This window comes from Dasypus novemcinctus, chromosome 13, assembly GCF_030445035.2.
Source record: "Dasypus novemcinctus isolate mDasNov1 chromosome 13, mDasNov1.1.hap2, whole genome shotgun sequence".
Lineage (NCBI taxonomy): Eukaryota > Metazoa > Chordata > Mammalia > Cingulata > Dasypodidae > Dasypus > Dasypus novemcinctus.
In genome coordinates this window covers 69,608,550-69,625,205 of record NC_080685.1, presented here as the reverse complement: position 1 = coordinate 69,625,205, position 16,656 = coordinate 69,608,550, and positions in this window count along the sequence as shown.

Genomic DNA, 16,656 nt, shown 5'->3' with positions numbered 1-16,656 from the left:
AAGTAGTGATGATCCCTATTTCATTGCTGTCATTGCTAATTTGTGTCTCATCTCCTTTATCTTGATTTCTAGGGTAAATGTTTATCAGTTTACTGGAATCATATTTTGGTATATCAATTTTCTCTGCTTTCATTTTTCTGATTTCATTGATTTCTGCTCTTCTCTCCTCCCCCCCCCCCACCCCCCGCCCTTCTGTATGTTTAGGCTTGAATTGCTGCCTTGTCACTAGTTTTCTAAGGTTGAAATTCAGAGCCTTCCTCTTCTTCAACACGTGCATTTAATGTTATAAATTTCCCTCTGAGCACTAGTTTTGCCACATTTCGCAAACTTTGATAATATAAATTAATTTGCATTTAGCCTAAATGTTTTTAAATTTTTCTTGAGACTTCTTTTTGACCTATGTGTTATTTATAATTATGTAGCTTAATTTTGAAATGCCTGGACATTTTCCAGCTATGTTTATTATTGATTTATAATTTAATCACACTGTGCTCTGAGAACATTCATTGTATCATGTTTTCTTTTTTCTTTTTTTTCTTTTTTTTCTTAGAGAAGACCAATCCTACATAAAATAAAGGATTTCATACATTAACCCACCAAAACCTTGCACTGGTTTGGAATATTTTTAACAATGGATGATAGAATATTTTTGTAATTGTACTCATTTTTTACATTAGTTACCTTTGTTACAATTGTTGAAAACTTATTAAAATAGTACTTTATCACTGATAGTTTATATTAGTTCTACTTTTTCCATATGCCATCATATTATTAACACCCCGAATGAGTGTCATACATTTGTTATAAATCACGAAAGGACAGTGGTACACATTGTGGCAGTTTGAGATTATTTTATGAATCCGAAAAGGAGAAAGATTATGTTTGTAAACTAATCTATTCCTCTAGGTGTGATACTTTTTGATTGCATTAAATTCAGTTGGCGGGCCTTTGATTAGATTACCTATTAAGATTGAAATGGGGCTTTTGAGACAACTATGTCAACAAGGTATGACCTCTGGTTGAGGCTCCACTCCCTTTGCTGGGTCTGAGATAAACGGATTCACATGGACAGACAAGACACAGGAAGAGAGAACTCTGTCATTTTTAGATCCTGCCATGAGATAGAAAGGAGAAGACTCAAACAGCTGAGGCCCTGGGGAGAGATGAACCGTTTGCCTGATGGCTTACAGCTGAAATTGGGAAGAGACCAGAACAGTCAAGACTGATATAGGAGGCTAGGAAAGAAACAAGCCAGGAGACAGAGAATGACAGGATCACTTAAGCACAAAGCCTCAATTGGTTGGGCCCATGGAGCTCAGGAGGAAAGTGTGAGGCTGGAGGGGAAGGCTAAAACCTGGTCAGAGATTTGCAGCCATCATGCTTCAACATGTAGCAGCTGACTTTGGTGAGAAAGCACTTCTTATGGAGTCCTATTGAAATTTTCATGACCTTTTAATTGTAAGCTTTTATTCCAATTAAATACCTTTTATAAAAGCCAACAGATTTCTGGTTGCAACAGCAACCCTTCGGCAGATTAATGCATACATGGACTGTAAACTATAGTCCATCATTTACAATAGGGTTCATTGTATTATACTGTTCTATGCTTTAACTTTGCATTATTATTCTAGTAGCATGTAAGACCTAAAGTTTCTCTTTCTAGCCATATTCATCCATATAATTCTGTGCTATTAAGTACACTCACAGTAAAGTGCTACCATCACCACCATTCCTTTCTAAACCTTTGTAATCAACCTAAACAAAACTGTACAAATTAAACTTCAACTCCCCATTTTCTAACACCAATCTATACTCTGATAACCTATATTCTAGATTCTAACTCTGAGTTTGCTTATTATAATCACTTCATATCAATGAGATCATAAAATATTTGTCCTTTTATGTCTGGCTTACTTCAGGCAGCATAATGTCCACAAGGTTCATCCACATTGTCACATGCATCAGGACTTCATTTGTTTTTATAGGTAAATAATAGTAAATCTTATGTATGTTCCACATTATGTTTATGCATTAATCAGTTGATGGCCATTTGAGTTGCTTCCATCCTTCGGCAATTGTGACTAATGCTGCTATGAACATCAGAGTGCAAATATATGTTGAGTCAGTTCTTCTAGGTTTATACCTAGTAGTGGGACTACTATTGGGTCTTATAGTAACTCTATACCTTTTTCCTGAAGAACTTCCAAAGTGTCTCCCACAATATTGCACTATTTTATATTCCCACCAGCAATGAATGAGATTTCTTTTTTTCATCACATTCTATCCAACACTTGATGTTTTCTGTTTTTTTAAAAATAGTAGCTATTCTAGTGGGTGTGAAATGATATTTCATTGTGATTTTGATTTGCATTTCCCTAATAACTAGTGATGCTGGGCATTTCTTCATGTACTTTTTATCCATTTGCATATCCTCTTTGGAGAAATATCTATACAATTCTTTTGCTCTTTTTAAAATTGGGCTGTTTATCTTTTTATCATTGATTTGTAGGGTTTCTTCACATATTCTAGATATTAAACACTTATGAGATGCGTAGTTTCCAAATATATTTTCCCATTGAATAGGTTGTCTCTTCATTTCCATGACAGTCTTTTTTCATTTAAAAAATTTTATTGAAATATATCATTTGTACATACAAAAACAATAAGTGTATAGTAAAAGTTGTGTACTTACAAAACAAACATGCATATCATTATACAGGTCTCCCATACATCATATCACAACTAACACCTCACATTGTTGTGAAATATTTGTTACAAACTATGAAAGAGCACTGTCAATATATTATAACTACAGCCCATATCTTTATTTGATGTATTTTTCCCAAAACCCAGTCGATAATTAACACCCTGTATTATGTGTTTGTTACATTTCATGATAGAACATTCTCATATTTGTTCTGTTAACCACAGTCCATCTTCCCACACAGGATTCACTCTTATATAATTTCATGCTTTGTACTATCCATTCAAAGTGTACACTCAGTGGCTTTCATTTTGACACAGAAATGTGCTGTCATCACCTTAGTCAATTTTAGAATGTTTTCTTTACTCCAAAAGGAAAATCCCCTTCCCCCTTTTACATTCCTATTTTTGCCCCTTAGAACTGATAGAATATCTTCTTTGCCATTACTGCAAAACTATATTGCAATGTTACTGTTAACTATATCCATAAGATATATTAGTTGTGATTTTCCCATGTATTACCACATTTCTAACACTTTGTAAAAGAACATTCTTATATTTATATTATTAACCACAATCTTTATCACCATAAAATCACTATATGACAAAGTCTTTTGATGCTCAAAAGTTTTTGATTTCGAGGAGGTCCCATTTATCTACTTTTTTCTTTCCTTGCTTGTGCTTTGGGTAAAGTCTAAGAAACCATTGCTCAACATAAGATCCAGAAGATGCTTTCCTACATTTTCTTCTAGGAGTTTTACAGTCCTGTTTCTTATATTTGAGCATTTGATCCATTTTGAGTTAATTTTTGTATATGATGTGAGATAAGGGTCCTCTTTCATTCTTTTGCATATAGATTTCCAGTTGTCCCAGCATCATATGTTAAGAGATTGATCACTAGCCAATTGTGTGAACACAGCACCCTTGACAAAAATTAATTGGCCCTAGATATTAATATCTATTTTTGAACTCTCAATTCAACTCAGTTCAATTCAATTCAATTCAGTGTAATGCTGGCCTGTTCAATCTGTAAATCATTTCGGATAGAATTGATATCTTAATAATATTTAGTCTTCTAACCCATGAACATGGAATATCCTTCCATTTATTTAGTTCTTCTTTGACTTCTTTTAACAATGTTCTGTAATTTTCTGTGTACAAACACTTGCATTCTTGGTTTGATTTATTCCTAGATATTTGATTCTTTTAGTTAGTATTTTAAGTGGATTCTTTTTCTTGGTTGCCTTTTCAAATTGCTCATTCCTTGCATTTAGAAACATTACAGATTTTTCCATGCTGATTTTGTACCTGACCACTTTGCTGAATTCATTTATTAGCTCTAGTAGCTTTGTTGTAGCTATTTCAGGACTTTCTGTATTTAGGAACATGTCATCTGCAAAGAGTAAAAGTTGTACTCTTTTCTTTCCAATCTGGCTACCTTTTTCTTGTCTACCTCTCTAACTAGAACATCCATTACAATGTTGAATAACAGTGGTTACAGTGGGTATCCTTCTTATTACAGATCTTAGAGGGAAAGATTTTAGTCTTTCACCATTGAATATGATGGTACTTAGGCCCCTGGAGTTTGTAGTAGTTGGAAGATCACGTTTTAGTTTGCCAGAAAGCTTCCCATGCAAAGTACCCGTAAAGAGTTGGATTTTATAAAGGGGATTTATTTGGGATAAAAGCATACGGTTCAAGGCTGTGAAAAGTCCAAATTGAGGCACCATTAAGAGGGGATTTTTCACCAAAGTCAGCTCCTGTTGATTCTGTTGTCTGGGCACAGGCAAAGCAAGAGGGCTGCCAATCTCCACATAGGTCTCAGCCTTTACCCTCAGGGCTCACCATCTCTTCTTGAGCTGTTTCATGGGTTCAGCCTCTTGAGGGGTTCATGTTTAAGTGATCCTTTAGTCCTCTCACATTGCAGGAGCAAAAATGCTGGCATTCTTTTCCAGTGTCTCTGTTTTTATCAGGCCCAGCAAGAGAGCCTGAGACTCACCTTGAGCCATGCCTCACTGATTGTAATTCAGTCATAATGGTCTCTAGCCCACAGAAATGGATTAGTTCTCTTTTTTGGATTCATTGAAGAATATCAAAACTGCCAAAAAGGAAAAGAGGGATATACGAAATTACACATGTAGGAGTCTCTCAGGCACCTACTTAGCAGGGGTGAAAGGGGCAAATTTAACATTTAGAATAGATAGGGTCTGAAGTTGTCCTCTTTCTTTTCTTTTCTTTTTCTGCTGAAGTCTGAGTTGCTTTTCTTGCAGTCCATAGCTGCAAGATTAGTCTCAAGTTAGCTAGGTCAAAGGTGAGAGGTGTACGAGTAAACCTGGGGTCATTGTCAAGAGAAAGAAAAATAGTCTTGGTCACAACTAAATCTTTATTTGTAGACTAAAGGAACTTAAGCAGTGTCAACAATATCATATTACTGTTTTTGTTGTCTATGTCCATTCGCTGTGTGACTGTGACCTTCTGTATTTATTTCTCTTTTTGTCTTCTCTTCTTGTCTTTCTCCTCTAGGATTCACCAGGATTCGATGCTGGGGACCTCTGGTATGGAGAGAGGTTCCCTGTCAATTATACCACCAAATTCCTGGTCTCTGCTGTGCTTCACCTTGACTCTCCCCTTTTTCTCTCTTTTTGTTGCATCATCATCTTGCTGTGTGACTCATTTGCATGGGCACTGGCTCACCACGTGGGCACTCGGCTTGCTGTGGAGGTACTCACATGGGCACTCGGTTCACCATACGGGCACTTGGCTCACTGTGCACGCACTCAGTTCACCACACAGGCATTGCCTTGCTGCACAAGCACACTTTCTTTTCTTCTTTTTCACCAGGAGTCCCCAGATATTGAACCCAGGTCCACCCATACAGTAAGCAGAAGACTTATCACTTGAGCTATATCCGCTTCCCAAAAACTGTTATTTTTGAAAGAAGTAATATTGTTTATATTGCTAGTGTCTATTCTACAACTGATCCATGAAAACTCTTTGTGGTTTTTATGTACTGTCCATTTCAAGAACTAGCTTTTTACAATGTGCACCTTTGCTCGTGCTCTGAAACTTACCTGAGAATAATTCCAATTATATTGTACCTTTTATTCTTAAATTATTCCCGGTGATCACTTTGGTGCATCCATCTATTGTAATATATTGACACAATCTGCCTAGTCAGATGTGATTGAGTTTATTCAATTGATACCAGAATGTCTGGATAGCATATTTACAGTTCATTTGTTTCTGTGCTATCTCTGTTTTGTGAGTGGCAGGTCCATGGCCACATATACAAACACAGATCAGAATTCTCTGAAGTATTCTTTCCAAGGTATGTCAGAGTTACAAAATCAATGAGGTGTTTCTGGTAGGTTTTAGTGATAGCCATTGTCAAATTTTAATTTTAATTTAAATACCCACATTCAAAGAAAAATAATTTGTTCCTTAGAGTATGCAAGTGTTTCTTTAATAGTGGGGGAAAAAAAAGCCATAGGCTGTAACAAAATTAAATCTTAGTTTAAGAAAAAGAAAAAAGAAATTTTAATTTCCAGACTTTAAAACAAATGTCCTGAAATTACAATAATCCATATGCAAAAACATTATATTGTGAAAAATAGTTTAGATAATTATTTCTAGGTTCATTAATGATAGTATTCATATTGTTCTAGGTATATAATAGATGGATTAGGACAATAAGAAGCAAAGTTTAAACAAATAAACATTTTCGTGTTTTAAGAGTGATTAGAATGTTACTTAATAGCCATAATATTAATTCTTTGAACAAGCTCGAGCCTCATTTTCTTTAGTGGTAAAACTGTGAATAATAATGCCTGTCCTATCTCACAGATATTTGGTGGGTTTACATTAAATAACACATAAACTCATTCTCTAAGCTTACTATCTCTATTTAGATATTTTGTTGTCTTGCTATTATTATTACAAGAAAAAATGTTTTAACCACACTAGCTTTGTAAAGTAATATGATTAGAAATATTCAATTTCAAGTATGTGCACGTGGTAGATATCTAAGGATTTTAAATGCAGAAAGTGAGCAGGCAGGCTTTGATACCTTTATTTATTGGAAGAAGTAAAAGATGATTCAAGTTATTAATTCAATGGCATAATCTATTTATTTTGCCCTTTTGCCTTATAAATCTAGATCAACATGTTGTACAAACACCCTTTATTATATGCTTGGTATGTGCCAGTCACTGTTTCTAAATGGTAAGGGACAAATGAAAAGAATAAAGTATCTACCTTTCAAGGACTTATGACCCAATGGAGATAAGAAATGCATCCACAGATAATAAAACCAATGTAGACAACTAAATAGAGTTTACAGGAAGTTCATGAAAATATGAGTAATGAGGGCTTAACACTTTTGAGAGCTGTGGGAGAATGCAACTTGAGGCATGATCATTTTATCTAAATACTGAAAGGCAGTAGAGCCAGGGGAAAAGAAATTTTTACACAGAAAGATCAGTATGAACATAATTGTAAGCAACAAACAACGCTATTCGATTATCAAGAAACTCAATTTAGAAGTTATTTTTCTTCAGATGGCAACTGTGCTGAATTAAGCTAAATCTCTGTTCCATTTTCTATTCCATAATGAGTTTTGTCAATCAAAAATACATTTCCTTATAAAGCACCTCAAAGTTCTTAATAATAAGTAAAATGCAAATGCTTCTACACTGAGAATTTCACTTCAGAAATATCAAACCATCAAAATATACAGACAGGCTAATAACTTGCAGGAATGCATTTTAAAACTCTATACATGATTACCTTTCAAAAGTCCTATAAGATCAATAAATTCCTCAACTTAAATTATTTTACATAAATAACATAGGTAAGTGTCTGAACATGGAAGTGAATTTTTCAAAGTTTGGCTTATGAGTCCCATTCTTAGTTTGAAACTTAAGTTATTGTTTGATTTTAATTCAATCATTTACTTGAATTCATTGAACAGTGCTTTACCAATATTCATTTTCAGTCCAGTTCAAGATCAATCAAGTAGTTTTCTATTGTTAATCAATTTACCAATGAAAATAAAATTTTCTCAGAAATGCACATACTAGAATACCATGTATATTCCTTTCACATTTCCCACCAGTGAAATAAATGTGTAGAAAATGTGCATTAATTTACTAGTCAAATATCACATGACTGCATGGAGATTTAATATTCAAAAATAAATCACAAAAATATGTCTAAAATGATAGGATAAAACACAAATGTCCCTAAGCTCCTGTATGTGAATATGTTCTAATATAATAAACCCCTTGACATTATTTTAATTAATTTGCATGAGATACAATAAAGTTCCCTGAATACATGAGCTACTTGCATATGCACACCCATTTACTAATTTAAAATTTAAAATTCTACATGTTTTTGACCCTATGTTTCTGTCTTTGCATTTAATTATGCTCCACAGAATTTTACCTCCTATTAATTTTTTAATCTTAGAAAAATGTTAGATATTGTTCCCTATTTTGGAAATATACATGAAAAATTTCATTAGTTGGCTTTTAGTTTAGTTTTTAGATCTGTGACTATTTAAAAAGCCAAAAAAATTTACTTTTAAATATGGTTTTAGGAAAATCCATCATTCGGGCGACCTTTTCATTTAAGCGATACTATATAATGATAACATTAATGGCTAACATGTTATATTTATATGTCAGATACTATTCTAAGACTTTACCTATATTAATTCACTATATTAAGTCACAACAATCTAATAAAGTAAAATCGCAGAAATGGCCACATACCAATAAATATTCATGTTCTTTTTCCATAATACAACTATATTCCCAGTGACTACAATTTCTGCCTCCCTCTTGCATCTAGGTGGATCAATATAACTGGTTGATAGCAATGAGTTGTGAGTGAAGATAATGTGTCACTTGCAGACTAAAGCAGTCAACAAAGGCAAAATCATCAATATCCTCTCTTACTATGATCTGACATCTGGAAGATGGTAGGGTGATCTTTATGGGAAAAGATACAAAGTGTTTTCTTCAGTCACTGCTAGGAAGAGAGTTGTCAGACCAAGAACACCATAAGAAAAATAAACAGATGAGAAATGAAATTACAATGACATTTCTCAAAATTTTGTAACTAAAAATTCATTGGTTATATTCTAAAAGTATCTTATATTCTAAAAGTGATTATGATACATGTTCCTGAGGTGGGTTTTACCAACAGTTTGATTTGAAAAGTCCATAGTGATGACTATTTCATATTTTAATAATTGTAATCATCTGATAATGAAATTTTATATTTTAGCACAGAAATTATAAGAAGGTATAAAAGTTAATATTACCCATAATATCACCTCTAAAAATGTTACTATAATAAAGTCTTTTTATGGTTTTAAACATTTTCCCCCGGAGGTCGTGAGAAGCGTACAAATGAGGGCACATTCATAAGTTAAATGAGGAGCTTGGATAGATTTACAATAGCCTAACCACAGGTGAACCCTGACATTTTCTTTTAAAACAGAAGTTTGTGTCCAAGTTTTAACAGTTTAAGAACTTCCCATTTCATAATGTACAAGGCCCCACATGGTCCACCTTTGTCTTGCTCTTCAAAGTCATCATGCACTACTTGCACACTAACTTTTTGTATTACAGATACATTGGCTTTCCCTCAGCTCCTGCAGTGTATCATGTTCCCTCTCACTGCATGGTCTTTATACCTGTTATTCTCTACTTCTGGAAAACACCCTATCCCTTAATTTCTCCTAGTTAATTTAGTTACATCCTCAGCTCTCAACATTCACACAGTGTTTTCACTGACCCTGGATCAAACAGAGATCAGGTTCATTTATTATATGCCCTCATGTGACCATGTTAATCTCGTTCAGTTTTTCTTTTATTTATTGAAATATATCACATATACAAGCATACATAAATAATAAATGTATAATAGTTGTGAACTTACAAAACAAACATTTATAGCATCAAACAAACATATATAACATCTCACCCTACCAATAACTTGCATTGTTTTTAAAACTTTTTAACTAATGATTAAAGAGCATTGTCAAAATATTACTACTAAACTAAGTATTTTCCCCTAACCAATCAGATTCTTATTATCTTTATATCATTCATATATGAACATGTATAAACAATTAAGTGCATAGTAAAAGTTGTGAACTTACACAGCAAACATGCATAACATCATACAGGGGGTCCCATATATCAACCTTCCACCAACACCTTGCCTTGTCATGAGATGTGTATTACAAACTATGAAAGAACACTGTCAAAATCTTACTACTAATCATAGTTCTTTTCTTACATTTGGTGTATTTTTCCCCAACTCACCCTATTATTATTTTTTAAATATATATTTTTATGACAGAAGTTGTTAAGTTATAAAAGAATCATGCACATGTGCAGAATTCCCAAACATCCCTCCATCAACACACCACAATGTGGCGTGTCATTTGCTACAGACAGAATAATATCACCTGATTATTGCCATGTGTAATCTCTTTCAAAGCACTAAATTAAGTGCTACATGGCAGTGAGATGATTTTAAAAATGTCTGTATCACTCAATATATGAGAAGTGCAACATGAGAGGAGATAATTATGCTTCCAACTAAAATGTCTTTCATCCACTTAAGAAATATGGATTGAGTGCATACTATGTACTAGGAATTGGTACAGTGATAAAACATAGCAGGTATTAAAAAATATTTGTTGCATAAATTAATGGATGAATGAAATTAAATGAGTAATTAGGAAACAGATTATATATTAACCGTTTGCTTTTGCATGAGACAGTGTAAGTTTATATATTTTATAACCCTTTATTTGGAGTTTCTCTCTGTAAAATTGTTAAACTGTTATTTGCTTATAGACTGTTTTTTCTTAAATATGTTGATAATTCTGATAGCCTCTTGTGTTGAACCAAATTCTGCCAATTGCAAATAACATAAACACGATTAAAACTAAGAACAATTAAAATAGACCAATTATATATATATATATATATACATATGTGATAATACACATATTACACACACATATGTATATATATATAATGTTAAGAAATTGGTTTATGCAGTTGGGGCCTGGTAAGTTCAAAACCTGTAAAGCAGGCTGGCAGGATGGAAACTCACCACAGTAAAACAGATGATGTTGTGATTTGTGGGACAGGTCAGCAGGCTGGAGACTTAGGCAATAGTTAATGCTGCAGTCTTAAGGCAGAAATTGCTTTCTGGGAAACCTCCATTCTAGCCCTGAAGGCTTTTCAACGGACTGGATGAGGCCAACCCACATTATCATTTACTTAAAAACAATTGATTGTAACTTTTAATCACATCACCAAAACACCCTCACAGCAACATCTATATTAGTGTTTGATTAAATAACTGGTTACTATAGCTGAGCCAAGTTGACATATAAAACTAACCATCACAGAGACTTCATTGGTTCACCTAACCCAGGGGAAGAAACGCAAGGGTGGATTCTTTATCCCAATTTCAACATTAAAATTAAAATCCTAGAAAATTAAACTTGATTCCACTTGGCCACATGCCATTCCTTTTGATCAGGAGAGTGAAATCAAAGTATAGGTTGGGTGGGGAGAGCACAGGGAAAAATTACTTTTCCTCAGTGACCTCCTACAACATGACACCTATTCAGCAGTATTATCAGGGAAAATAATCAAAAGAAATAATGTAAAAGCAAGAGAGTGAGATGCATATTAATTGTAGCCAAATTATGACAATGTTTAATACCTACCAACCACACTCTACCTCTAACCTACTTCACTGTTACCCAGGACTAAATTTTGGTACTCTTTTTGATATTGCAGACTGCAAGAGCCTTTGTTGTGGGGGCTGTCCTGCACAATGTTTAGCAGTTCAGCATCCCTGGCCTCTTTCCCCCAGATGCCATTAGAACCTGCCCTATGCCCCAGCTGTGGCAATTAAAATGCTTCCCGACATTGGCAAAGTTCCAACCTTGGTCATCTCATTACTACTTGGCACACACATAATTAGAGAAAACAGACATAAAACAAAAGTGAGAAACTGTTTAACTCCATCTTATTAGTAAATTGAACCGTAGTAAGAGTTGGTGAACCATCAGTCATAGCTTAATCCAGATACCATTCATGATATTCATGGGCTCTTCATAGGTTTCAGTAAAGTATATAACCTTTCAAAACATCAACAACAACAAAACCTTCCACCAGTATCTAATTGCATGCTGACCTTTATTCTATTATTACTTCATCAATTCTGAAAGAAATTAAAGCTAAAATAAAATTTACTTTTTAACTTCCAGCTTAAGGAACTAAGACTTGCATATCAGATTTAGCTGGTCAACAGTTTTTTGTCGGTTCTACCATTTAAATACCAGCGTTATTGGCTATTAACATAGAAAACTTGAGTCACAATGCCATTTAGCCCTAGTTTCCTTAACAGGTCAGTAATAACAGTTTCTGCCAATAAAAGTTTGTTTTGAGAGTGAAACCATCAATGGACAATGGTTATTAACAGTTAACTTAGAAGGTCAAATGCAAAGCATTTTGCACTTAGTACATGCCCACAAAATATTTTTTTTTTCTTTTAAGCAAAGGAAGCAGTGGGAATACTTCCTAAAAGCAATATATACACTAAAGAGAATACTAGATACATATATATATATAATTATTACATTAATTTAGTTAATTAATATGTTCTGCTTGAATCATTTGCAGGCACTGATAATTGTTGCAAATAAAGTAGAAGTGTTTGGAAGGCATGAGCAATACTCACCACCATACCTGTTTTGAACCTAATATTAATTTTTCTGAAGACAGTGGAGATAATTCATTGCTCTTTCCCATCCCTTCCCCAAGGAATTTTTAGATTATCAGTTTATTGGAGTTTGAAAATATTTACTGGGATACCTAATTCACTAAGATGAACTAAAACCAAAAACGACAATGCAGGGATTCTTAGGATGGAAATAGAGAAAGGGAAAGCGAATCCCTACCCTAAATAATAGTATAGATTTTTGAGATCTTAAATAGGATTTATTTTAATTCTTACACTGGGAGAAGAGGTAACAATGAGTCTAGATGACTCTAAGAATTAAACTTCTCTTTCATGAAATAATAGAAATAGGTAATTTAAAAGTTGGAACAGACTAAAGATTAAAATATTTATACAGATAAAAAGAGATGTGCATACAATTAGTGGCAAAATTAGTTGTAAACAATATTGAATACATTTATTTGTTTATGTGAATTATAAGTCTGGCTATAATCAGATCAAATAATAATATTAGTAATTCTGACTCTGAAACATTCTGGATTCCATGCTAAATCTTTTAAGTATAATGGGATTCAATTAAATTTTACACAATTTACCACAGAGTCTAAAGGTAAAACTGTGATAATTATGTCTTTATAGTCACCAACTCTGTACTTTAAGTAGCCATTGTGTACTAAAGTAGATAACAAATTATTCCTTCTCCATATCTGCACTTTAATTATATACATTTGAACCAGAGGAAGGAAAAACTACAAGACAACAAAGAACTAGTTTCAAACAGTTGACTTTTTTAGGAGTAAAATAATTGACCTGATTTTATGATCCATGGAGGAAGGTAAGCCCTTGTGTTGATGAACGAGGCTACAGATTTCTGTAGATGAAGAAATCCTATCAAACTGGTATTATTCTTTGTCAGTGTTAATAAAAAAATGTCTTTTCGAGGTAAGAAATAATTGAGTTCGGATCATTTCTGTCAGAACACTGTTTAAAAAAATGACCAAATGTTGCATTTTGAGCGCTGCTACTGACTCTAAAACTTGTAACGACGAGCTTGCCTAGTTCTGTCATAAATGCTGCCATTAAATTGTGAGAGATGGAAAGGAATCTTCAAACTGTGCTCAGTTCTCTTTCAGTTTCTCCCTCAGAAGAGTTGTCTATTGAACTCAGGCTGAACATTCAGAGACTTTTGCAGAGATATTCAATTTGTTGTAGTTAAGGAAGCAAGGAATTGCAATTTTCTTCTTCTTCCATGCCATCTCTTATACTGTTGACATCTCACAGTTTAAATAAAAGCCAGTGTTGATACTTGTAAACACATTAATAGAATGCATGCCAAATTATGTAGAGTTTATTCCAACAGAAATTATTCTTGTGTACATTACAAGACACAATCTAATTGGTAACTATGACTCAGTTTGACTTGGTTATGTAGCCACACAGTTTCAGGACAAACTTTGTCTCATTTCTAGAATAGAACTTCTTTGTCAAGATTCAAGAATCTATATTGGGAGGCAGATGTGGCTCAAGCAGCAATTGGGCTCCCATCTACTATATAGGCAGTCCAGGGTTTGATACCCAGGGCCTCCTGGTCAAGGCAAGCTGGCCTGTGTGACAAACTGGCCCACACGGAGTGCTGGCCCACAAGGAATGCTGCCCTGTGCAGGAGTGCTGGCCCATGCAGAGAGCTGGTACAGCAAGATGACACAACAAAAAGATACACAGAAGAGAGACAATAAGAGACACAGCAGACCAGGGAGCTGAGGCGGTGCAAGAGAATGATCTTCTCTCTCCCACTGTGAAAGGTTCCAGGATCAGTTCCTGGAGCTACCTAATGAGAATTCAAGCAGACACAGAAGAGCACACAGTGAATGGACACAGAAAGCAGACAATGGGGGTGGGGGAGAAAAAAATAAATCTTTAAAAAAGTAAAGAATCTATATTGAATGCAATTATTAGAAGATAACTGAAAAGAAATATGCTTTAGTTTTATAATTGGAAATACTTCCTTATATGATTTTGTGAAAGAAATTTTATGTTATAATAAATGAAAAACAAAATCAGGATAAATTATGGTTTTTTTTGTATTCTTTGTATTATATTAAGTACAATTTTAGTCATAATCAACTATCGTAGGAGTTAATTTCAGTACCATTTGAGAGCCCTGGCTAATTACTTTACTGTATACAAGCAATCTCAAATGATACAATACACATATTCTTGATTAAAAATTCTACAAATCTGCACATATAGAAATATATAGCAAAACAGATGGGAGGCAGACCGATAAAGTCCCAAGAAACTCTGTAACAAGAATATTAACTTAAGTCTTAGATATCCTGATAAGAATATTAAAAGTATAGCTCAAACATGTTAAATTCCTATGTAAAGAAATATTACAATTAATATAGGACTTTACTTCTATAAAGAGTGAAAGTAAATTGTTTGATTGCTATATAAGGAAAGGACTGAGACTGCTGAGTTACAAAAAGAAAGATAAAATGCACACATACGAGGGATAACAGAGCATGGAATATGCAGCCTAATTAAGACAAAGTGAAGACCCTGGGGAAAAATGGGAATTGTGCATAGTACTGAGATTTCCTAGGCTTTGCTGAGTCCAGCTGTTTTAGTGTACTTTGTCTTCAATTGGTTTACTTGGGGGCAAAAAACATAAGTGTGCTAGAAAATTACCGTTTAGATAAACATAATTTCTGTCTTATGATCTCTTATCTTTTTCAGTCATAAAGGAACTAATTTGAATTAAAGAAATATTCATTGAAATGAAGTGACTATATTATTAAAATTCTTTTCATGGAAATGAAAAATAAGCTATAATGTTTGCCCTTGTATGGATTTCGTTTCATGTTTTCATTTTTATAATACATAGTAATATAAATATGATAATTTTAGGATACTCTATATCCATGTGTAAATTTGAATATTATTGTCTTTACCTTGTTAGAAATATCCCCATGTTCATCTAAAAATAGATAGAGATAGAGATAAAGAGATGTATTTAAAGAGGGTATAAGGCATTTAAATCAATAGGCATTTTGAGAAAAAAATACAAAAACATATATAGAACATTTTGAGAGCCTTTTTTATTTACATTCCTCTCTTTCTTGCAATTAACTTCCTAAAAAGGTGATTCAGGTTTTCTGTTCTGCTTTTGCTACAACTTTGTTTTTCCCAGATCTGCATTTGAAAATGCTCCCTTCAACTCAGCCCTAATTCTTCTAATTAAGATCTAGATTAGATCGTATCTTACCTGGACTTCTACTCCTTTGCCTTTTATGTCCTTTTTCTTTCTCAACTTCTATTGGACTTAATAGTAAGCCCTAGTTTTCATACAGTCTTATACGACTCATTTCTAATTGTGTGTATATTCAGCATTTAGTAAGTCATTCATGAGTCTTAACATGACTCATGGTCTTAAAAAGGCCAGTCAAAAATAGTCACTTTTCTCTATATGCCACCAGATTTTTAAAAAGTTTTTGAAAAGTTTACCATTATCTACGGAGCAAAGAAATGGCCTTGGTTACCTTTTAAAGAGTTATCAGCTAAGATTACAGGGTTCCTACTCATCAATTTGCCTTTCTGCACTGATCTCTGACTTGAAATTTTCAGGCTGTCTTGAAGGTCAAGTAACAAAATAGCACTATTTATTATAGGGAACATCGCTCCTGCCCTTTCGTTTAGAGGACCCTGCTGTTCCATAGGTATGACAGCAAAAGGAGGGGCAGGATGGCTCCATCTGCTTCTGACCTTTGTAAGCTTCATTTCAGTAGAGGTAAGGATTAATGTAGAGAAATGTCTCTTTTTTTGAAAACATCTTGTTAAAATTTCACAACTTTAAAAAGTGTCCAAATGTTCTATTTATAGAACTTAAATTTTATAATAAAAAATAATACAGATTATACACCCATTATAGGCCTGAATTGTTAGAAATTTAACAACTCTCTTCTCTCATGGGAACATTGAATTTAACAGGCCCTTTCATGTCCTTTTCAAAATAACTCAAGCATCTGCTTTATGACAGGACTTCAATCAGCATTGAGTCAAGTGTAACTGTCCTCTATCACTTTTTATAGAAAGGATTAATTGTGTTTTTCATCTTCCAAGTCACAATTATTCTATGGATTTCTTTTACACCTCCTCTACTCTCCAGGA